This window comes from Hyla sarda, chromosome 6, assembly GCF_029499605.1.
Source record: "Hyla sarda isolate aHylSar1 chromosome 6, aHylSar1.hap1, whole genome shotgun sequence".
In the NCBI taxonomy this organism is placed as follows: domain Eukaryota; kingdom Metazoa; phylum Chordata; class Amphibia; order Anura; family Hylidae; genus Hyla; species Hyla sarda.
Window position 1 is genome coordinate 20,806,913 of NC_079194.1, and position 26,227 is coordinate 20,833,139.

General features: G+C 43.3%; 1 long non-coding RNA gene across 1 annotated transcript; it reads right to left on the minus strand.

The window, feature by feature from the left end:
* Positions 1–24,787, minus strand: LOC130275383 (uncharacterized). Its single transcript, XR_008844758.1, has 7 exons — positions 24,711–24,787; positions 12,669–12,740; positions 11,866–11,937; positions 8,318–8,390; positions 6,125–6,197; positions 5,316–5,388; positions 1–82 (listed from the first exon to the last, which is right to left on the minus strand). It is a non-coding gene; the product is annotated as an uncharacterized LOC130275383 (long non-coding RNA).
* Between the last annotated feature and the right edge of the window lie 1,440 nt (positions 24,788–26,227).

A 26,227-nucleotide genomic window follows, 5' to 3' on the forward strand; every position in this document is an offset into this window, starting at 1 on the left:
ATTAATTACCTGTCTCGTGGTTCCTTTATTGCTGCTGATGGGTATATGTGTCAGGTATACCTTCTCACTCGGCATCAGTCACCTGTAAAAAAGACACAACTATGATAACATGTTCCTGATACATGCTACAGACGCTAATATATGTAACACTCTAGGGCCAGAACTATTTATCTCAGTCATTTTGAAATATTATTAATTTATTCATACATTTTAAGGGATATATATCTTATTTTTATTTTTATGGGAAGGAGGGCAGGATTAAAATATTAGGTTCAAACGCTGGGTGCCGGCTTCGGGGATCACCCAGCTCCCTCGTGACGTCACACCCCATCCCCCTCCATGGAAGTTTATGGGAGTGGGTGTGATCTTCATCACACCTCCGCCCATTGACTTGCACATTAAGGGGGCATGGAGTGACGTAACGAGGGGGGGGGGGGGCAGACCCGCAAAGCCCGCACCAAGCGTTTGGAACTAAATTTCCCGAACTCTGGGGAGTGGAGTACCCCTTTAAGTCTTAAATCTGCCGTCAGTCAGCCCACGGACTAAAGTAAACTTGTAAACTCTGCGGTCATTCTAGTCTATTATTTTACATATTGAAAAAGGGATTCCTGCAGTTAAAAAACAGATATTAGGGATCATATATGTTCCTAATCTCTGTATCTGAGATATGATTGTGATATATAAAAAGCTACCCATAGACAATATACTTATAAACAACACATATATCTTCATGTAAAAGCTAGAGACTGTGACATCTCTGCAGGTCTAGATTTTACATCTAGCCTGATTGTTATCAGTAATTAATATAAATATTAATTACCTGTCTCGTGGTTCCTTTAATGCTGCTGACGGGGGTATGTGTCAGGTATAACTTCTCACTCGGCATCAGTCATCTGTAAAAAAAAGACACAACTATGATAACATGTTCCTTATACATGCTACAGATGCTAATATATATAACACTCTCGGGCCAGAACTATTTATCTCAGTCATTTTGAAATATTATTTATTTATTCATACATTTTAAGGGATATATATCTTATTTTTGTGGGAAGGAGGGCAGGATTAAAATATTAGGTTCAAACGCTGGGTGCCGGCTTCGGGGATCATCCAGCCCCCTCGTGACGTCACACCCCCAATCCACCTCCATGGAAGTTTATGGAAGTGGGTGTGATCTTCATCACACCTCCGCCCATTGACTTGCATTAAGGGGGCATGGAGTGACATAACGAGGGGGGTGGGGCGACCCCCGAAGCCCGCACCAAGCGTTTGGAACTAAATTTCCCGAACGCTGGGGATTCCTGCAGATAAAAAAACAGATATTATGGATCATATATGTTCCTAATCTCTGTATCTGAGATATGATTGTGTTATATAAAAAGCTACCCATAGACGATATACTTATAAACAACACATATATCTTCATGTAAAAGGTAGAGACTGTGACATCTCTGCAGGTCTATATTTTACATCTAGCCTGATTGTTATCAGTAATTAATATACATATTAATTACCTGTCTCGTGGTTCCTTTATTGCAGCTGACGGGGGTATGTGTCAGGTATACCTTCTCACTCGGCATCAGTCACCTGTAAAAAAGACACAACGATGATAACATGTTCCTGATACATGCTACAGATGCTAATATATGTAACACTCTAGGGCCAGAACTATTTATCTAAGTCATTTTGAAATATTATTAATTTATTCATACATTTTGAGAGATATATATCTTATTTTTATTTTGGTGGGAAGGAGGGCAGGATATTAGTAAAATATTAGGTTCAAACGCTGGGTGCCGGCTTCGGGGATCACCCAGCCGCCTCGTGACGTCACACCCCATCCCCCTCCATGGAAGTTTAGGGGAGTGGGTGTGATCTTCATCACACCTCCACCCATTGACTTGCATTAAGGGGGCATGGAGTGACATAACGAGGGAGTGGCGACACCCGAAGCCTGCACCAAGCGTTAGGAACAAAATTTCCCGAACTCTGGGGAGTGGATTACCCCTTTCAGACTTAAATTTGCCGTCAGTCAGTCCACGGACTAAGGTAAAGTTGTAAACTCTGCGGTCATTCTAGTCTATTCTTTTACATATTGAAAAAGGGATTCCTGCAGTTAAAAAACAGATATAAGGTATCATATATGTTCCTAATCTTTGTACCTGAGATATAATTGTGTTATATAAAAAGCTATCCATAGACGATATACTTATAAAAAACACATATATCTTCATGTATAAGGTAGAGACTGTGACATCTCTGCAGGTCTAGATTTTACATCTAGCCTGATTGTTATCAGTAATTAATATAAATATTAATTACCTGTCTCGTGGTTCCTTTATTGCAGCTGACGGGGGTATGTGTCAGGTATACCTTCTCACTCGGCATCAGTCACCTGTAAAAAAGACACAACTATGATAACATGTTCCTGATACATGCTACAGACGCTAATATATGTAACACTCTAGGGCCAGAACTATTTATCTCAGTCATTTTGAAATATTATTAATTTATTCATACATTTTAAGGGATATATATCTTATTTTTATTTTTTGTGGGAAGGAGGGCAGGATTAAAATATTAGGTTCAAACGCTGGGTGCCGGCTTCGGGGATCACCCAGCCCCCTCGTGACATCACATCCCATCCCCCTCCATGGAAGTTTATGGGAGTATGTGTGATCTTCATCACACCTCCGCCAATTGACTTGCATTAAGGGGGCATGGAGTGACATAACGAGGGGGGGTGGTGCGACCCCCGAAGCCTGCACCAAGCGTTTGGAACTAAATTTCCCGAACGCTGGGGATTCCTGCAGATAAAAAACAGATATTAGGGATCATACATGTTCCTAATCTCTGTATCTGAGATATGATTGTGTTATATAAAAAGCTACCCATAGACGATATACTTATAAACAACACATATATCTTCATGTAAAAGGTAGAGACTGTGACATCTCTGCAGGTCTAGATTTTACATCTAGCCTGATTGTTATCAGTAATTAATATAAATATTAATTACCTGTCTCGTGGTTCCTTTATTGCAGCTGACGGGGGTATGTGTCAGGTATACCTTCTCACTCGGCATCAGTCTACTGTAAAAAAAAGACACAACTATGATAACATGTTCCTGATACATGCTACAGACGCTAATATATGTAACACTCTAGGGCCAGAACTTTTTATCCCATTCATTTTGAAACATTATTAATTTATTCATACAATTTAAGGGATATATATCTTATTTTTATTTTTGTGGGAAGGAGGGCAGGATTAAAATATTAGGCTCAGACGCTGGGTGCCGGCTTCGGGGATCACCCAGCTCCCTCGTGACGTCACACCCCATCCCCATCCATGGAAGTTTATGGGAGTGAGTGTGATCTTCATCACACCTCCACCCGTTAACTTGCATTATGGGGGCATGGAGTGACGTAACGAGAGGGGCGACCCCCGAAGCCCGCACCAAGCGTTTGGAACTAAATTTCCCGAACTCTGGGGAGTGGAGTACCCCTTTCAGTCTTAAATCTGCCGTCAGTCAGCCCACGGACTAAAGTAAACTTGTAAACTCTGCGGTCATTCTATTCTATAATTTTACATATTGAAAAAGGGATTCCTGCAGTTAAAAAACAGATATTAGGGATCATAAATGTTCCTAATCTCTGTACCTGAGATATAAATGTGTTATATAAAAAGCTACCCATAGACGATATACTTATAAAAACACATATATCTTCATGTATAAGGTAGAGACTGTGACATATCTGCAGGTCTAGATTTTACATCTAGCCTGATTGTTATCAGTAATTAATATAAATATTAATTACCTGTCTCGTGGTTCCTTTATTGCAGCTGACGGGGGTATGTGTCAGGTATACCTTCTCACTCGGCATCAGTCTACTGTAAAAAAAAGACACAACTATGATAACATGTTCCTGATACATGCTACAGACGCTAATATATGTAACACTCTAGGGCCAGAACTTTTTATCCCAGTCATTTTGAAATATTATTAATTTATTCATACAATTTAAGGGATATATATCTTATTTTTATTTTTGTGGGAAGGAGGGCAGGATTAAAATATTAGGCTCAGACGCTGGGTGCCGGCTTCGGGGATCACCCAGCTCCCTCGTGACGTCACACCCCATCCCCCTCCATGGAAGTTTATGGGAGTGGGTGTGATCTTCATCACACCTCCACCCGTTAACTTGCATTAAGGGGGCATGGAGTGACGTAACGAGAGGGGCGACCCCCGAAGCCCGCACCAAGCGTTTGGAACTAAATTTCCCGAACTCTGGGGAGTGGAGTACCCCTTTCAGTCTTAAATCTGCCGTCAGTCAGCCCACGGACTAAAGTAAACTTGTAAACTCTGCGGTCATTCTAGTCTATAATTTTACATATTGAAAAAGGGATTCCTGCAGTTAAAAAACAGATATTAGGGATCATAAATGTTCCTAATCTCTGTACCTGAGATATGATTGTGTTATATAAAAAGCTACCCATAGACGATATACTTATAAAAAACACATATATCTTCATGTATAAGGTAGAGACTGTGACATATCTGCAGGTCTAGATTTTACATCTAGCCTGATTGTTATCAGTAATTAATATAAATATTAATTACCTGTCTCGTGGTTTCTTTATTGCAGCTGATGGGGGTATGTGTCAGGTATACCTTCTCACCGGGCATCAGTCACCTGTAAAAAAGACACAACTATGATAACATGTTCCTGATACATGCTACAGATGCTAATATATATAACACTCTAGGGACAGAACTATTTATCTCAGTCATTTTGAAATATTATTTATTTATTCATACATTTTAAGGGATATATATCTTATTTTTATGGGAAGGAGGCCAGGATTAAAATATTAGGTTTAAATGCTTAGTGCCGGCTTCGGGGATCAGCCAGCCCCCTTGTGATATCACACCCCATCCCCCTCCTTGGAACTTTATTGGAGTGGATGTGATCTTCATCACACCTCCTCCCATTGACTTGCATTAAGGGGGCATGGAGTGACATAACAAGGGGGGGGGGGGGCGACCCCCGAAGCCCGCACCAAGCGTATGGAACTAAATTTCCCGAACACTGGGGATTCCTGCAGATAAAAAACAGATATTTGGGATCATATATGTTTCTGATCTCTGTATCTGAGATATGATTGTGTTATATAAAAAGCTATCCATAGACGATATACTTATAAACAACACATATATCTTCATGTAAAAGGTAGAGACTGTAACAACTCTGCAGGTCTAGATTTTACATCTAGCCTGATTGTTATCAGTAATTAATATAAATATTAATTACCTGTCTCGTGGTTCCTTTATTGCAGCTGACGGGGGTATGTGTCAGGTATACCTTCTCACCGGGCATCAGTCACCTGTAAAAAAGACACAACTATGATAACATGTTACTGATATATGCTACAGATGCTAATATATAAAACACTCTAGGGCCAGAACTATTTATCTCAGTCATTTTGAAATATTATAAATTTATTCATACATTTTTAGAGATAAATATCTTATTTTTATGGGAAGGAGGGCAGGATTAAAATATTGGGTTCAAACGCTGGGTGCCGGCTTCGGGGATCTCCCAGCCCCCTCGTGACGTCACACCCCATCCCCCTCCATGGAAGTTTATGGGAGTGGGTGTGATCTTCATCACACCTCCACCCATTGACTTGCATTAAGGGGGCATGGAGTGACGTAACGAGGGGAGGGGGGGGGGGGGGGGACCCCCGAAGCCCGCACCAAGCTTTTGGAACTAAATTTCCTGAACTCTGGGGAGTGGAGTACCCCTTTCAGTCTTAAATCTGCCGTCAGTCAGCCCACGGACTAAAGTAAACTTGTAAACTCTGCGGTCATTCTAGCCTATTATTTTACATATTGAAAAAGGGATTCCTGCAGTTAAAAAACAGATATTAGGGATCATAAATGTTCCTAATCTCTGTCCCTGACATATAATTGTGTTATATAAAAAGCTATCCATAGACAACATACTTATAAAAAACACATATATCTTCATGTATAAGGTAGAGACTGTGACATCTCTGCAGGTCTAGATTTTTACATCTAGCCTGATTGTTATCAGTAATTAATATAAATATTAATTACCTGTCTCGTGGTTCCTTTATTGCAGCTGACGGGGATATATGTCAGGCTCACCTTCTCACCGGGCATTAGTCACCTGTAAAAAAGACACAACTATGATAACATGTTCCTGATACATGCTACAGATGCTAATATATATAACACTCTAGGGCCAGAACTATTTATCTCAGTCATTTTGAAATATTATTTATTTATTCATACATTTTAAGGGATATATATCTTATTTTAGTGGGAAGGAGGAGAGGATTAAAATATTAGGTTCAAACGCTGGGTGCCGGCTTCGGGGATTACCCAGCCCCCTCGTGACGTCACACCCCCAATCCACCTCCATAGAAGTTTATGGGAGTGGGTGTGATCTTCATCACACCTCCGCCCATTGACTTGCATTAAGGGGGCATGGAGTGACATAACGAGGGGGGTGGGGCGACCCCCGAAGCCCGCACCAAGCGTTTGGAACTAAATTTCCCGAACGCTGGGGATTCCTGCAGATAAAAAACAGATATTAGGGATCATATTTGTTCCTAATCTCTGTATCTGAGATATGATTGTGTTATATAAAAAGCTACCCATAGACGATATACTTATAAACAACACATATATCTTCATGTAAAAGGTAGAGACTGTGTCATCTCTGCAGGTCTAGATTTTACATCTAGCCTGATTGTTATCAGTAATTAATATAAATATCAATTACCTGTCTCGTGGTTCCTTTATTGCAGCTGACGGGGTTATATGTCAGGCTCACCTTCTCACCGGGCATCAGTCACCTGTAAAAAAGACACAACTATGATAACATGTTCCTGATACATGCTACAGATGCTAATATATATAACACTCTAGGGCCAGAAATATTTATCTCAGTCATTTTGAAATATTATTTATTTATTCATACATTTTAATGGATATCTATCTTATTTTTGTGGGAAGGAGGGCAGGATTAAAATAATAGGTTCAAACGCTGGGTGCCGGCTTCGGAGATCACCCAGCCCTCTCGTGACGTCAAACCCCCCAATCCACCTCCATGGAAGTTTATGGGAGTGGGTGTGATCTTTATCACACCTCCGCCCATTGACTTTCATTAAGGAGGCATGGAGTGACATAACGAGGGGGGGTGGGGCGACCCCCAAAGCCCGCACCAAGCATTTGGAAATAAATTTCCCGAACGCTGGGGATTCCTGCAGATAAAAAACAGATATTAGGGATCATATATGTTCCTAATCTCTGTATCTGAGATATGATTGTGTTATATAAAAAGCTACCCATAGACTATATTCTTATAAACAACACATATATCTTCATGTAAAAGATAGAGACTGTGACATCTCTGCAGGTCTAGATTTTACATCTAGCCTAATTGTTATCAGTAATTAATATAAATATTAATTACCTGTCTCGTGGTTCGTTTATTGCAGCTGACGGGGGTATGTGTCAGGTATACCTTCTCACTCGGCATCAGTCACCTGTAAAAAAAGACACAACTATGATAACATGTTCCTGATACATGCTACAGACGCTATTATATGTAACACTCTAGGGCCAGAACTATTTATCTCAGTCATTTTTAAATATTATTAATTTATTCATACATTTTAAGGGATATATATCTTATTCTTATTTTTGTGGGAAGGAGGGCAGGATTAAAATATTAGGTTCAAACGCTGGGTGCCGGCTTCGGGGATCACCCTGCCCCCTCGTGACGTCACACCCCATCCACATCCATGGAAGTTTATGGGAGTGGGTGTGATCTTCATCACAACTCCGCCCATCGACTTGCATTAAGGGGACATGGAGTGACATAACGAGGGGGGGGTGGGGCAACCCCCGAAGCCCGCACCAAGCGTTTGGAACTAAATTTCCCGAACTCTGGGGAGTGGAGTACCCCTTTCAGTCTTAAATCTGCCGTCAGTCAGCCCACGGACTAAAGTAAACTTGTAAACTCTGAGGTCATTCTAGTCTATTATTTTACATATTGAAAAAGGGATTCCTGAAGTTAAAAAACAGATATTAGGGAACATAAATGTTCCTAATCTCTGTACCTGAGATATAATTGTGTTATATAAAAAGCTATCCATAGACGATATACTTATAAAAAACACATATATCTTCATGTATAAGGTAGAGACTGTGACATCTCTGCAGGTCTAGATTTTACATCTAGCCTGATTGTTATCAGTAATTAATATAAATATTAATTACTTGTCTCGTGGTTCCTTTATTGCAATTGATGTGGGTATGTGTCAGGTATACCTTCTCACTCGGCATCAGTCACCTGTAAAAAAAAAAGACACAACTATGAGAACATGTTCCTGATATATGCTACAGATGCTTATATATATAACACTCTAGGGCCAGAACTATTTATCTCAGTCATTTTGAAATATTATTTATTTATTCATACATTTTAAGGGATATATATCTTATTCTTATTTTTGTGGGAAGGAGGGCAGGATTAAAATATTAGGTTCAAACGCTGGGTGCCGGCTTCGGGGATCACCCAGCCCCCTCGTGACGTCACACCCCCCAATCCACCTCAATGGAAGTTTATGGGAGTGGGTGTGATCTTCATCACACCTCCACCTATTGACTTGCATTAAGGGGACATGGAGTGACATAACGAGGGGGGTGGGGCGACCCCCGAAGCCCGCACCAAGCGTTTGGAACTAAATTTCCGGAACGCTGGGGATTCCTGCAGATAAAAAACAGATATTAGGGATCATATATGTTCCTAATCTCTGTATCTGAGATATGATTGTGTAATATAAAAAGCTCTCCATAGACGATATACTTATAAACAACACATATATCTTCATGTAAAAGGTAGAGACTGTGACATCTCTGCAGGTCTAGATTTTACATCTAGCCTGATTGTTATCAGTAATTAATATAAATATTAATTACCTGTCTCGTGGTTCCTTTATTGCAGCTGACCGGGGTATGTGTCAGGTATACCTTCTCACTCGGCATCAGTCACCTATAAAAGAGATACAACTATGATAACATGTTCCTGATACATGCTACAAACGCTAATATATGTAACACTCTAGGGCCAGAACTATTTGTCTCAGTCATTTTGAAATATGATTAATTTATTCATACATTTTAAGGGATATATATCTTATTTTTGTGGGAAGGAGGGCAGGATTAAAATATTAGGTTCAAACGCTGGGTGCTTGCTTCGGGGATCACCCAGCCCCCTCGTGACGTCACACCCCATCCCCCTTCATGGAAGTTTATGGGAGTGGGTGTGATCTTCATCACACCTCCGCCCATTGACTTGCATTAAGGGGGCATGGAGTGACATAACGAGGCGGGTGGGGCGACCCCCGAAGCCCGCACCAAGCGTTTGGAACTAAATTTCCCGAACGCTGGGGATTCCTGCAGATAAAAAACAGATATTAGGGATCATATATGTTCCTAATCTCTGTATCTGAGATATGATTGTGTAATATAAAAAGCTATCCATAGATGATATAATTATAAACAACACATATATCTTCATGTAAAAGGTAGAGACTGTGACATCTCTGCAGGTCTAGATTTTACATCTAGCCTGATTGTTATCAGTAATTAATATAAATATTAATTACCTGTCTCGTGGTTCCTTTATTGAAGCTGACGGGGGTATGTGTCAGGTATACCTTCTCACTCGGCATCAGTCACCTGTAAAAAAAGACACAACTATGATAACATGTTCCTGATACATGCTACAGATGCTAATATATATAACACTCTAGGGCCAGAACTATTTATCTCAGTCATTTTGAAATATTATTTATTTATTCATACATTTTAAGGGATACATATCTTATTTTTTGTGGAAAGGAGGGCAGGATTAAAATATTAGGTTCAAACGCTGGGTGTCGGCTTCGGGGATCACCCAGCCCCCTCGTGACGTCACACCCCCAATCCACCTCCATGGAAGTTTATGGGAGTGGGTGTGATCTTCATCACACCTCCGCCCATTGACTTGCATTAAGGGGGCATGGAGTGACATAACAAGGGGGGTGGAGCGACCCTCGAAGCCCGCACCAAGCGTTTGGAACTAAATTTCCCGAACTCTGGGGAGTGGAGTACCCCTTTCAGTCTTAAATCTGCCGTCAGTACGCCCACGGACTAAAGTAAACTTGTAAACTCTGCGGTCATTCTAGTTTATTATTTTACATATTGAAAAAGGGATTCCTGCAGTTAACAAACAGATATTAGGGATCATAAATGTTCCTAATCTCTGTACCTGAGATATAATTGTGTTATATAAAAAGCTATCCATAGACGATATACTTATAAAAAACACATATCTTCATGTATAAGGTAGAGACTGTGACATCTCTGCAGGTCTAGATTTTACATCTAGCCTGATTGTTATCAGTAATTAATATAAATATTAATTACCTGTCTCGTGGTTCCTTTATTGCAGCTGACGGGGTCAGGCTCACCTTCTCACCGGGCATCAGCCACCTGTAAAAAAGACACAACTATGATAACATGTTCCTGATACATGCTACAGATGCTAATATATATAACACTCTAGGGCCAGAACTATTTATCTCAGTCATTTTGAAAAATTATTTATTTATTCATACATTTTAAGGGATATATATGCTATTTTTGTGGGAAGGAGGGCAGGATTAAAATATTAGGTTCCAACGCTGGGTGCCGGCTTCGGGGATCACCCAGCCCCCTCGTGACGTTACACCCCATCCCCCTCCATGGAAGTTTATGGGAGTGGGTGTGATCTTCATCACACCTCTGCCCATTGACTTGCATTAAGGGGGCATGGAGAGACATAACGAGGGGGGTGGGGAGACCCCCGAAGCCCGCACCAAGCGTTTGGAAATAAATTTCCCGAACGCTGGGGATTCCTGCATATAAAACAGATATTAGGTATCATATATGTTCCTAATCTCTGTATTTTAGATATGATTGTGTTATATAAAAAGCTACCCATAGACGATATACTTATAAACAACACATATATCTTCATGTAAAAGGTAGAGACTGTGACATCTCTGCAGGTCTAGATTTTACATCTAGCCTGATTTTTATCAGTAATTAATATAAATATTAATTACCTGTCTCGTGGATCCTTTATTGCATTTATTGACGGGGGTATGTGTCAGGTATACCTTCTCACTCGGCATCAGTCAGCTGTAAAAAAAGACACAACTATGATAACATGTTCCTGATACATGCTACAGACGCTAATATATGTAACACTCTGGGGCCAGAACTATTTATTTCAGTCATTTTTAAATATTTTTAATTTATTCATGCATTTTAAGGGATATATATCTTATTTTTATTTTTGTGGGAAGGAGGGCAGGATTAAAATATTAGGTTCAAACGTTGGGTGCCGGCTTCGGGGATCACCCATCCCCCTCCATGGAAGTTTATGGGAGTGGGTGTGATCTTCATCACACCTCCGCCCATTGACTTGCATTAAGGGGGCATGGAGTGACATAACGAGGGGGGTGGAGCGACCCCAGAAGCCCGCACCAAGCGTTTGGAACTAAATTTCCCGAATGCTGGGGATTCCTGCAGATAAAAAACAGATATTAGGGATCATATATGTTCCTAATCTCTGTATCTGAGATATGATTGTGTTATATAAGAAGCTACCCATAGACGATATACTTATAAAAACCACATATATATTGATGTAAAAGGTAGAGACTGTGAAATCTCTGCAGGTCTAGATTTTACATCTAGCCTGATTGTTATCAGTAATTAATATAAATATTAATTACCTGTCTCATGGTTCCTTTATTGCAGCTGACAGGGGTATGTGTCAGGTATACCTTCTCACTCGGCATCAGTCACTTGTAAAAAAAGACACAACTATGATAACATGTTCCTGATACATGCTACATACGCTAATATATATGTAACACTCTAGGGCCAGAACTATTTATCTCAGTCATTTTGAAATACTATTAATTTATTCATACATTTTAAGGGATATATAGGTTATTTTTGTGGGAAGGAGGGCAGGATTAAAATATTAGGTTCCAACGCTGGGTGCTTGCTTCGGGGATCACCCAGCCCCCTCGTGACGTCACACCCCATCCCCCTCCATGGAAATTTATGGGAGTGGGTGTGATCTTCATCACACCTCTGCCCATTGACTTGCATTAAGGGGACATGGAGTGACATAACGAGGGGGGTGGGGCGACACCCGAAGCCCGCACCAAGCGTTTGGAACTAAATTTCCCGAACTCTGTGGAGTGGAGTACCCCTTTCAGTCTTAAATCTGCCGTCAGTCAGCCCACGGACTAAAGTAAACTTGTAAACTCTGTGGTCATTCTAGTCTATTATTTTACATATTGAAAAAGGGATTCCTGCAGTTAAAAAACAAATACTAGGGATCATAAATGTTCCTAATCTCTGTACCTGAGATATAATTGTGTTATATAAAAAGCTATCTATAGACGATATACTTATAAAAAACACATATATCTTCATGTATAAGGTAGAGACTGTGACATCTCTGCAGGTCTAGATTTTACATCTAGCCTAATTGTTATAAGTAATTAATATAAATATTAATTACCTGTCTTGTGTTCCTTTATTGCAGCTGACGGGGGTATGTGTCAGGTATACCTTCTCAGTCGGCATCAGTCACCTGTAAAAAAAGACACAACTATGATAACATGTTCCTGATACATGCTACAGACGCTAATATATGTAACACTCTAGGGCCAGAACTATTTGTCTCAGTCATTTCGAAATATTATTAATTTATTCATACATTTTAAGGGATATATATGTTATTTTTGTGGGAAGGAGGGCAGGATTAAAATATTAGGTTCCAACGCTGGGTGTCGGCTTCGGGGATCACCCAGCCCCCTCGTGACGTCACACCCCATCCCCCTCCATGGAAATTTATGGGATTGGGTGTGATCTTCATCACACCTCTGCCCATTGACTTGCATTAAGGGGGCATGGAGTGACATAACGAGGGGGGTGGGGCGACACCCGAAGCCCGCACCAAGCGTTTGGAACTAAATTTCCCGAACGCTGGGGATTCCTGCATATAAAAAACAGATATTAGGGATCATATATGTTCCTAATCTCTGTATTTTAGATATGATTGTGTTATATAAAAAGCTACCCATAGACGATATACTTATAAACAACACATATATCTTCATGTAAAATTTAGAGACTGTGACATCTCTGCAGGTCTAGATTTTACATCTAGCCTGATTGTTATCAGTAATTAATATAAATATTAATTACCTGTCTCGTGGTCCCTTTATTGCAGCTGACGGGGTTATATGTCAGGCTCACCTTCTCACCGGGCATCAGTCACCTGTAAAAAAGACACAACCATGATAACATGTTCCTGATACATGCTACAGACGCTAATATATGTAACACTCTAGGGCCAGTAATATTTATCTCGGTCATTTTGAAATATTATTAATTTATTCATACATTTTAAGGGATATATATCTTATTTTTATTTTTGTGGGAAGGAGGGCAGGATAAAAATTTTAGGTTCAAACGCTGAGTGCTGGCTTCGGGGATCACCCAGCTCCCTCGTGACGTCACACGCCATCCCCCTCCATGGAAGTTTATGGGAGTGGGTGTGATCTTCATCACACCTCGACCCGTTGACTTGCATTAAGGGGGCATGGAGTGACGTAATGAGGGGGGGGCCGACCCCCGAAGCCCGCACCAAGCGTTTGGAACTAAATTTCCCGAACTCTGGGGAGTGGAGTACCCCTTTCAGTCTTAAATCTGCCGTCAGTCAGCCCACGGACTAAAGTAAACTTGTAAACTCTGCGGTCATTCTAGTCTATTATTTTACATATTGAAAAAGGGATTCCTGCAGTTAAAAAACAAATATTAGGGATCATAAATGTTCTTAATCTCTGTACCTGAGATATAATTGTGTTATATAAAAAGCTATCTATAGACGATATACTTATAAAAAAAACACATATATCTTCATGTATAAGGTAGAGACTGTGACATCTCTGCTGGTCTAGATTTTACATCTAGCCTGATTGTTATAAGTAATTAATATAAATATTAATTACCTGTCTCGTGTATCTTTATTGCAGCTGACGGGGGTATGTGTCAGGTATACCTTCTCACTCGGCATCAGTCACCTGTGAAAAAAGACACAACTATGATAACATGTTCCTGATACATGCTACAGACGCTAATATATGTAACACTCTAGGGCCAGAACTATTTGTCTCAGTCATTTTGAAATATTATTAATTTATTCATACATTTTAAGGGATATATATCTTATTTTTATTTTTGTGGGAAGGAGGGCATGATTAAAATATTAGGTTCAAACGCTGGGTGCCGGCTTCGGGGATCGCCCAGCTCCCTCGTGACGTCACACCCCATCCCCCTCCATGGAAGTTTATGGGAGTGGGTGTGATCTTCATCACACCTCCACCCATTGACTTGCATTAAGTGGGCATGGAGTGACATAACGAGGGGGGTGGGGCGACCCCCGAAGCCCGCACCAAGCGTTTGGAACTAAATTTCCGGAACTCTGGGGAGTGGAGTACCCCTTTCAGTCTTAAATCTGCCGTCAGTCAGCCCACGGACTAAAGTAAACTTGTAAACTCTGCGGTCATTCTAGTCTATTATTTTACATATTGAAAAAGGGATTCCTGCAGTTAAAAAACAGATATTAGGGATCATAAATGTACCTACTCTCTGTACCTGAGATATAATTGTGTTATATAAAAAGTTATCCATAGACGATATCCTTATAAAAAACACATATCTTCATGTGTAAGGTAGAGACTGTGACATCTCTGCAGGTCTAGATTTTACATCTAGTCTGATTGTTATCAGTAATTAATATAAATATTAATTACCTGTCTCGTGGTTCCTTTATTGCAGCTGACGGGGTTATATGTCAGGTATACCTTCTCACTCGGCATCAGTCACCTGTAAAAAAGACACAACTATGATAACATGTTCCTGATACATGCTACAGATGCTAATATATATAACACTCTAGGGCCAGAACTATTTATCTCAGTCATTTTGAAATATTATTTATTTTTTCATACATTTTAAGGGATATATATCTTATTTTTGTGGGAAGGAGGGCAGGATTAAAATATTAGGTTCAAACGTTGTGTGCCGGCTTCGGGGATCACCCAGCCCCCTCGTGACGTCACACCCCATCCAACTCCATGGAAGTTTATGGGAGTAGGTGTGATCTTCATCACACCTTCGCCCATTGACTTGCATTAAGGGGGCATGGAGTGACATAACGAGGGGGGTGGGGCGACCCCCGAAGCCTGCACCAAGCGTTTGGAACTAAATTTCTCGAACGCTGGGGATTCCTGCATATAAAAAACAGATATTAGGGATCATATATGTTCCTAATCTCTGTATCTGAGATATGATTGTGTTATATAAAAAGCTACCCATAGACGATATACTTATAAAAACCACATATATATTGATGTAAAAGGTAGAGACTGTGACATCTCTGCAGGTCTAGATTTTACATCTAGCCTGATTGTTATCAGTAATTAATATAAATATTAATTACCTGTCTCCTGGTTCCTTTATTGCAGCTGACAGGGGTATGTGTCAGGTATACCTTCTCACTCTGCATCAGTCACCTGTAAAAAAAGACACAACTATGATAACATGTTCCTGATACATGCTACAGACGCTAATATATATGTAACACTCTAGGGCCAGAACTATTTATTTCAGTCATTTTGAAATATTATTAATTTATTCATACATTTTAAGGGATATATATCTTATTTTTATTTTTGTGGGAAGGAGGGCAGGATTAAAGTATTAGGTTCAAAAGCTGGGTGCCGGCTTCGGGGATCACCCAGCTCCCTCGTGACGTCACACCCCATCCCCCTCCATGGAAGTTCATGGGAGTGGGTGTGATCTTCATCACACCTCCACCCGTTGACTTGCATTAAGGGGGCATGGAGTGACTTAACGAGGGGGGGGTGACCCCCGAAGCCCGCACCAAGCGTTTGGAACTAAATTTCCCGAACTCTAGGGAGTGGAGTACCCCTTTCAGTCTTAAATCTGCCGTCAGTACGCCCACGGACTAAAGTAAACTTGTAAACTCTGCGGTCATTCTAGTTTATTATTTTACATATTGAAAAAGGGATTCCTGCAGTTAAAAAACAGATATTAGGGATCATAAATGTTCCTAATCTCTGTACCTGAGATATAATTGTGTTATATAAAAAGCTATCCATAGACGATATACTTATAAACAACACATATATCTTCATGTAAAAGGTAGAGACTGTGACATCTCTGCAGGTTTAGATTTTACATCTAGCCTGATTGTTATCAGTAATTAATATAAATATTAATTACCTGTCTCGTGGTTCCTTTATTGCAGCTGACGGGGTTATATGTCAGGCTCACCTTCTCACCGGGCATCAGTCACCTATAAAAAAGACACAACTATGATAACATGTTCTTGATACATGCTACAGACGCTAATATATGTAACACTCTAGGGCCGAACTATTTATCTCAGTCATTTTGAAATATTCGTTCCCCCCCTGTGGGCATTGGTGTCGCGGCGGTGGTGGTCGCCGCTCGGTGCTGCGCCATTTTATGCCAGGGACGTTAGGGACCCACTCTAAATAGGTGGCCTTGACGTGGCGAGTGGGCTTGTACTTTTTGATCAAAAATGTATACTAACTACCTGTTAGTTATTGATATTATGCTGAGAAGCAATCAGATCATTATACAAGATTGTAGATGTGCACCATGTCTGTTTTTCTACCCGAATTCACACTGTGATTTCTATCCCCTCTTTTTTTTTTTGTTTGAACATGTTGTCTGCACTCTTCCCCACCCCCTCAGCCCAACCCTATATAAGTAGTAGTTAGCTACACATGGGTCATTTCTTTCCTAGCAGCCTCCCAGTCTGACTGGGAGAGCATGGTAAGTGAGCCATTACACCTTGTTCACACTGGTGTGGTGCTGTGCGGTGTCCGTTACTGCCGTGGCGCCGTGTCTGCGGGGAGGTGCGGCACATAGACTGGTTTGAGTGGCATTGGGGCCGCTCTGCCGGTGGGTCGTTCCCCCCCTGTGGGCATTGGTGTCGCGGCGGTGGTTGTCGCCGCTCGGTGCTGCGCCATTTTATGCCAGGGACGTTAGGGACCCACTCTAAATAGGTGGCCTTGACGTGGCGAGTGGGCTTGTACTTTTTGATCAAAAATGTATACTAACTACCTGTTAGTTATTGATATTATGCTGAGAAGCAATCAGATCATTATACAAGATTGTAGATGTGCACCATGTCTGTTTTTCTACCCGAATTCACACTGTGATTTCTATCCCCTCTTTTTTTTTTTGTTTGAACATGTTGTCTGCACTCTTCCCCACCCCCTCAGCCCAACCCTATATAAGTAGTAGTTAGCTACACATGGGTCATTTCTTTCCTAGCAGCCTCCCAGTCTGACTGGGAGAGCATGGTAAGTGAGCCATTACACCTTGTTCACACTGGTGTGGTGCTGTGCGGTGTCCGTTACTGCCGTGGCGCCGTGTCTGCGGGGAGGTGCGGCACAGACTGGTTTGAGTGGCATTGGGGCCGCTCTGCTGGTGGGTCGTTCCCCCCCTGTGGACATTGGTGTCGCGGCGGTGGTGGTCGCCGCTCGGTGCTGCGCCATTTTATGCCAGGGACGTTAGGGACCCACTCTAAATAGGTGGCCTTGACGTGGCGAGTGGGCTTGTACTTTTTGATCAAAAATGTATACTAACTACCTGTTAGTTATTGATATTATGCTGAGAAGCAATCAGATCATTATACAAGATTGTAGATGTGCACCATGTCTGTTTTTCTACCCGAATTCACATTTTGAAATATTATTTATTTATTCATACATTTTAAGGATTATATATCTTATTTTTGTGGGAAGGAGGGCGGGATTAAAATATTAGGTTCAAACGTTGGGTGCCGGCTTCGGGGATCACCCAGCCCCCTCGTGACGTCACACCCCATCCACCTCCATGGAAGTTCATGGGAGTGGGTGTGATCTTCATCACACCTCCGCCCATTGACTTGCATTAAGGGGGCATGGAGTGATGTAACGGGGGGGAGGGGGGGCGGCCCCCGAAGCCCGCACCAAGCGTTTGGAACTAAATTTCCCGAACTCTGGGGAGTGGATGTTACGCCTAGCGCTCCGGGTCCCCGCTCCTCCCCGGAGCGCGTACGGCTTCTCTCTATCCGCAGCGCCCCGGTCGGTCCCGCTGACCGGGAGCGCTGCACTGTCATGGCCGTCGGGGATGCGATTCGCACAGCGGGACGCGCCCGCTCGCGAATCGCATCCCAGGTCACTTACCCGTTCCCGTCCCCTGCTGTCATGTGCTGGCGCGCGCGGCTCCGCTCTCTAGGGCGCGCGCGCGCCAGCTCCCTGAGACTTAAAGGGCCAGTGCACCAATGATTGGTGTCTGGCCCAATTAGCTTAATTGGCTTCCACCTGCTCCCTGGCTATATCTGATCTCCTCCCTTGCACTCCCTGGCCGGATCTTGTTGCCGTTGTGCCAGTGAAAGCGTTTCCTTGTGTGTTCCTAGCCTGTGTTCCAGACCTCCTGCCGTTGCCCCTGACTACGATCCTTGCTGCCTGCCCCGACCTTCTGCTACGTCCGACCTTGCTTCTGTCTACTCCCTTGTACCGCGCCTATCTTCAGCAGTCAGAGAGGTTGAGCCGTTGCTAGTGGATACGACCTGGTCACTACCGCCGCAGCAAGATCATCCCGCTTTGCGGCGGGCTCTGGTGAAAACCAGTAGTGACTTAGTACCGGTCCACTAGCACGGTCCACGCCAATCCCTCTCTGGCACAGAGGATCCACCTCCTGCCAGCCGGCATTGTGACAGTAGATCCGGCCATGGATCCCGCTGAGGTCCCTCTGCCTTATATCTCTGATATCACCACGGTGGTCGCCCAGCAATCCCGACAGATCGCCCATCTAACCCACCAGCTGTCGGAAGTGTCCACCATGGTGCAGCAACTTCAGTCGCAACTTCTGCCTCTGCTACAGCAGCAACCATCTCCTCCGCCAGCTCCTGCACCCCTTCCGCAGCGAGTGGCCACTCCTAGCCTCCGCCTGTCCTTGCCGGACAAATTTAATGGGGACTCTAAGTTTTGCCGTGGCTTTCTTTCGCAATGTTCCCTGCACTTGGAGATGATGTCGGACCAGTTTCCTACTGAAAGGTCTAAGGTGGCTTTCGTAGTCAGCCTTCTGTCTGGAAAAGCCCTGTCATGGGCCACACCGCTCTGGGACCGCAATGACCCCGTCACTGCCTCTGTACACTCCTTCTTCTCGGAAATTCGAAGTGTCTTTGAGGAACCTGCCCGAGCCTCTTCTGCTGAGACTGCCCTGCTGAACCTGGTCCAGGGTAATTCTTCCGTTGGCGAGTACGCCATACAATTCCGTACTCTTGCTTCTGAACTATCCTGGAATAATGAGGCCCTCTGCGCGACCTTTAAAAAAGGCCTATCCAGCAACATTAAAGATGTTCTGGCCGCACGAGAAACTCCTGCTAACCTGCATGAACTCATTCATCTAGCCACTCGCATTGACATGCGTTTTTCTGAGAGGCATCAAGAGCTCCGCCATGAAAAAGACTTAGATCTCTGGACACCTCTCCCACAGTCTCCATTGCAATCTGCGCCTAGGCCTCCCGCCGAGGAGGCCATGCAAGTGGATCGGTCTCGCCTGACCCTGGAAGAGAGGAATCGCCGTAAGGAAGAGAATCTTTGTCTGTACTGTGCCAGTACCGAACATTTTTTGGTGGATTGCCCTATCCGTCCTCCACGTCTGGGAAACGCACGCTCGCACCCAGCTCTCGTGGGTGTGGCGTCTCTTGATGCTAAGTCGGCTTCTCCACGTCTCACGGTGCCTGTACGGATTTCTCCTTCAGCCAGCTCTTCCCTCTCAGCCGTGGCCTGCCTGGACTCTGGTGCCTCTGGGAATTTTATTCGGGAGTCCTTGGTGAATAAATTCTGCATCCCGGTGACCCGTCTCGTCAAGCCACTCCACATTTCCGCGGTCAACGGAGCCAGGTTGGATTGCACCGTGCGTTACCGCACGGAGCCCCTCCTAATGTGCATCGGAACTCATCACGAAAAAATTGAGTTTTTGGTCCTCTCCAATTGCACTTCCGAAATTCTCCTTGGACTACCCTGGCTTCAACACCATTCCCCAACCCTGGATTGGTCCACAGGGGAGATCAAGAGCTGGGGTACCTCTTGCTTCAAGGACTGCCTTAAACCGGTTCCCAGTACTCCCTGCCGTGACCCTGTGGTTCCCCCTGTATCCGGCCTCCCTAAGGTCTTTATGGACTCTGCCTGCCATAAGAAGTGCCTCTACCCCCCTCCCAGTCCAGTCAGGCAAGCCTCGGTGCCTCCTCATGGCCCTCGTCCTGGTGTCACACTGCCCCGTGCCAGGCCTCGCCCTCTGCCCTCCCTCGCCATTCCCACTCCTGCTGTACTGCCTGCCGTTGAGGAATCCCTCCATCCTTTCCCGGTGTCCTCATCCCAGGGGAGGCAGTTACCGGACAAAGAGAAGGGGAGACCTAAGGGGGGGGTACTGTTACGCCTAGCGCTCCGGGTCCCCGCTCCTCAACGGAGCGCGTACGGCATCTCTCTCTCCGCAGCGCCCCGGTCGGTCCCGCTGACCGGGAGCGCTGCACTGTCATGGCCGTCGGGGATGCGATTCGCACAGTGGGACGCGCCCGCTCGCGAATCGCATCCCAGGTCACTTACCCGTTCCCGTCCCCTGCTGTCATGTGCTGGCGCGCGCGGCTCCGCTCTCTAGGGCGCGCGCGCGCCAGCTCCCTGAGACTTAAAGGGCCAGTGCACCAATGATTGGTGCCTGGCCCAATTAGCTTAATTGGCTTCCACCTGCTCCCTGGCTATATCTGATCTCCTCCCTTGCACTCCCTGGCCGGATCTTGTTGCCATTGTGCCAGTGAAAGCGTTTCCTTGTGTGTTCCTAGCCTGTGTTCCAGACCTCCTGCCGTTGCCCCTGACTACGATCCTTGCTGCCTGCCCCGACCTTCTGCTACGTCCGACCTTGCTTCTGTCTACTCCCTTGTACCGCGCCTATCTTCAGCAGTCAGAGAGGTTGAGCCGTTGCTAGTGGATACGACCTGGTCACTGCCGCCGCAGCAAGACCATCCCGCTTTGCGGCGGGCTCTGGTGAAAACCAGTAGTGACTTAGAACCGGTCCACTAGCACGGTCCACGCCAATCCCTCTCTGGCACAGAGGATCCACCTCCTGCCAGCCGGCATCGTGACAGTGGAGTACCCCTTTCAGTCTTAAATCTGCCGTCAGTCAGCCCACGGACTAAAGTAAACTTGTAAACTCTGCGGTCATTCTAGTCTATTATTTTACATATTGAAAAAGGGATTCCTGCAGTTAAAAAACAAATATTAGGGATCATAAATGTTCCTAATCTCTGTACCTGAGATATAATTGTGTTATATAAAAAGCTATTCATAGACGATAAACTTATAAAAAACACATATATCTTCATGTATAAGGTAGAGACTGCGACATCTCTGCAGGTCTAGATTTAACATCTAGCCTGATTGTTATCAGTAATTAATATAAATATTAATTACCTGTCTCAGGGTTCCTTTATTGCAGCTGACGGGGTTATATGTCAGGCTCACTTTCTCACCGGGCATCAGTCACCTGTAAAAAAGACACAACTATGATAACATGTTCCTGATACATGCTACAGATGCTAATATATATAACACTCTAGGGCCAGAACTATTTATCTCAGTCATTTTTAAATATTATTTGTTTATTCATACATTTTAAGGGATATATATCTTATTTTTGTGGGAAGGAGGGCAGGATTAAAATATTAGGTTCAAACGTTGGGTGCCGGCTTTGGGGATCACCCAGCCCCCTCGTGACGTCACATCCCATCCACCTCCATGGAAGTTTATGGTAGTGGGTGTGCTCTTCATCACACCTCCGCCCATTGAATTGCATTAAGGGGGCATGGAGCGACATAACGAGGGGGTTGGGGCGACCCTCGAAGCCCGCACCAAGCGTTTGGAACTAAATTTCCCGAACGCTGGGGATTCCTGCAGATAAAAAACAGATATTAGAGATCATATATGTTCCTAGTCTCTGTATCTGAGATATGATTGTGTTATATAAAAAGCTACCCATAGAAGATATACTGATAAACAACACATATCTCTTCATGTAAAAGGTAGAGACTGTGACATCTCTGCAAGTCTAGATTTTACATCTAGCCTGATTGTTATCAGTAATTAATATAAATATTAATTACCTGTCTCGTGGATCCTTTATTGCAGCTGACGGGGGTATGTGTCAGGTATACCTTCTCACTCGGCATCAGTCACCTGTAAAAAAAGACACAACTATGATAACATGTTCCTGATACATGCTACAGACGCTAATATATGTAACACTCTAGGGCCAGAACTATTTATCTCAGTCATTTTGAAATATTTTTAATTTATTCATGCATTTTAAGGGATATATATCTTATTTTTATTTTTGTGTGAAGGAGGGCAGGATTAAAATAATAGGTTCAAACGCTTGGTGCCGGCTTCGGGGATCACCCAGCTCCCTCGTGACGTCACACCCCATCCCCCTCCATTGAAGTTTATGGGAGTGGGTGTGATCTTCATCACACCTCCACCCGTTGACTTGCATTAAGGGAGCATGGAGTGACGTAACGAGGGGGGCGACCCCCGAAGCCCGCACCAAGCGTTTGGAACTAAATTTCCCAAACTCTGGGGAGTGGAGTACCCCTTTCAGTCTTAAATCTGCCGTCAGTCAGCCTACGGACTAAAGTAAACTTGTAAACTCTGCGGTCATTCTAGTCTATTATTTTACATATTGAAAAAGGGATTCCTGCAGTTAAAAAACAAATATTAGGGATCATAAATGTTCCTAATCTCTGTACCTGAGATATAATTGTGTTATATAAAAAGCTATTCATAGACGATATACTTATAAAAAACACATATATCTTCATGTATAAGGTAGAGACTGTGACATCTCTGCAGGTCTAGATTTAACATCTAGCCTGATTGTTATCAGTAATTAATATAAATATTTATTACCTGTCTCGTGGTTCCTTTATTGCAGCTGACGAGGTTATATGTCAGGCTCACCTTCTCACCGGGCATCAGTCACCTGTAAAAAAGACACAACTATGATAACATGTTCCTATTACATGCTACAGATGCTAATATATATAACACTCTAGGGCCAGAACTATTTATCTCAGTCATTTTGAAATATTATTTATTTATTCATACATTTTAAGGGATATATATCTTATTTTTGTGGGAAGGAGGGCAGGATTAAAATATTAGGTTCAAACGTTAGGTGCCGGCTTCGGGGATCACGCATCCCCCTCGTGATGTCACACCCCATCCCCCTCCATGGAAGTTTATGGGAGTGGGTGTGATCTTCATCACACCTCCGCCCATTGACTTGCATTAAGGGGGCATGAAGTGACATAACGAGGGGGAGGAGCGACCCCGGAAGCCAGCACCAAGCGTTTGGAACTAAATTTCCCGAACGCTGTGGATTCCTGCTGATAAGAAACAGATATTAGGGATCATATATGTTCCTAATCTCTGTATCTGAGATATGATTGTGTTATATAAAAAGCTACCCATAGACGATATACTTATAAACAACACATATATCTTCATGTAAAAGGTTCAGACTGTGACATCTCTGCAGGTCTAGATTTTATATCTAGCCTGATTGTTATCAGTAATTAATATAAATATTAATTACCTGTCTCGTGGTTCCTTTATTGCAGCTGACGGGGGTATGTGTCAGGTATACCTTCTCACTCGGCATCAGTCACCTGTAAAAGAGATACAACTATGATAACATGTTCCTGATACATGCTACAAACGCTAATATATGTAACACTCTAGGGCCAGAACTATTTGTCTCAGTCATTTTGAAATATTATTAATTTATTCATACATTTTAAGGGATATATATCTTATTTTTCTGGGAAGGAGGGCATGATTAAAATATTAGGTTCAAACGCTGGGTGCCGGCTTCGGGGATCGCCCAGCTCCCTCGTGACGTCACACCCCATCCCCCTCCATGGAAGTTTATGGGAGTGGGTGTGATCTTCATCACACCTCCGCCCATTGACTTGCATTAAGTGGGCATGGAGTGACATAACGAGGGGGGTGGAGCGACCCCCGAAGCCCGCACCAAGCGTTTGGAACTAAATTTCCGGAACTCTGGGGAGTGGAGTACCCCTTTCAGTCTTAAATCTGCCGTCAGTCAGCCCACGGACTAAAGTAAACTTGTAAACTCTGCGGTCATTCTAGTCTATTATTTTACATATTGAAAAAGGGATTCCTGTAGTTAAAAAACAGATATTAGGGATCATATATGTTCCTAATCTCTGTATCTGAGATATGATTGTGTTATATAAAAAGCTATCCATAGACAATATACTTATAAAAAAAACACATATATCTTCATGTATAAGGTAGAGACTGTGACATCTCTGCAGGTCTAGATTTAACATCTAGCCTGATTGTTATCAGTAATTAATATAAATATTAATTACCTGTCTCGTGGTTCCTTTATTGCAGCTGACGGGGTTATATGTCAGGCTCACCTTCTCACCGGGCATCAGTCACCTGTAAAAAAGACACAACTATGATAACATGTTCCTGATACATGCTACAGATGCTAATATATATAACACTCTAGGGCCAGAACTATTTAACTCAATCATTTTTAAATATTGTTTATTTATTCATACATTTTAAGGGATATATATCTTATTTTTGTGGGAAGGAGGGCAGGACTAAAATATTAGGTTCAAACGCTGGGTGTCGGCTTCGGGGATCACCCAGCCCCCTCGTGACGTCACACCCCCAATCCACCTCCATGGAAGTTTATGGGAGTGGGTGTGATCTTCATCACACATCCGCCCATTGACTTGCATTAAGGGGGCATGGAGTGACGTAACGAGGGGGAGGGGGCGACCCCGAAGCCCACACCAAGCGTTTTTTTTTTTTTTTACACTAACAGGCTGGTGTAGCCCCCAACTTTTCCTTTTCACAAGTGGTAAAAGGAAAAAAAAGACCCCCAAAATTTGTAGTGCAATATCTCCCGAGTACGGCCCTAAACTGTTTCCTTGAAATACGACAGGGCTCCGAAGTAAGAGAGCACCATGCGCATTTGAGGACTAAATTAGGGATTGCATAGGAGTGGACATAGGGGTATTTTACGCCAGTAATTCCCAAACAGGGTGCCTCCAGCTGTTGCTAAACTCCCAGCATGCCTGGACAGTCAGTGGCTGTCCAGAAATGCTGGGAGTTGTTGTTTTGCAACAGCTGGAGGCTCCATTTTGGAAACCATGCCGTACAAGACGTTTTAAATTGTTTATTGGTGGGGGGGGGGGACAGTGTAAGGGGGTGTATATGTAGTGTTTTACTCTTTATTATGTGTTAGTGTAGTGTAGTGTAGTGTTTTTAGGGTACATTCACACTGGCGGGTTACGGTGAATTTCCCGCTAGGAGTTTGCACTGCGGCGAAAAATTTGCTGCAGCCCAAACTTGAAGCAGGATATTTACTGTAAACCTGCCTGTGTGAATGTACCCTGTACGTTCATATGGGGGGGGGGGGCAAACCTCCAGCTGTTTCAAAACTACAACTCCCAGCATGTACTGACAGACCGTGCATGCTGGGAGTTGTACTTTAGCAACAGCTGGAGGCACACTGGTTGGAAAACCTTCAGTTAGGTTCTGTTACCTAACTCAATATTTTCCAACCAGTGTGCCTCCAGCTGTTGCAAAACTACAACTCCCAGCATGTACTAATCACCGAAGGGCATGCTGGGAGATGTAGTTATGCAACAGCTGGAGGTACACAACTACAACTCACAGCATGCCGAGACAGCTGTTTGCTTTCTGGGCATGCTGGGAATTGCAGTTTTGCAACATCTGGAGAGCTACAGTTTTTAGACCACTGCACAGTGATCTCCAAACTGTGGACCTCCAGATGTTGCAAAACTACAACGCCCAGCATGCCCAGACAACAAACAGCTATGTGGGCATGCTAGGAGTTGTAGTTTTG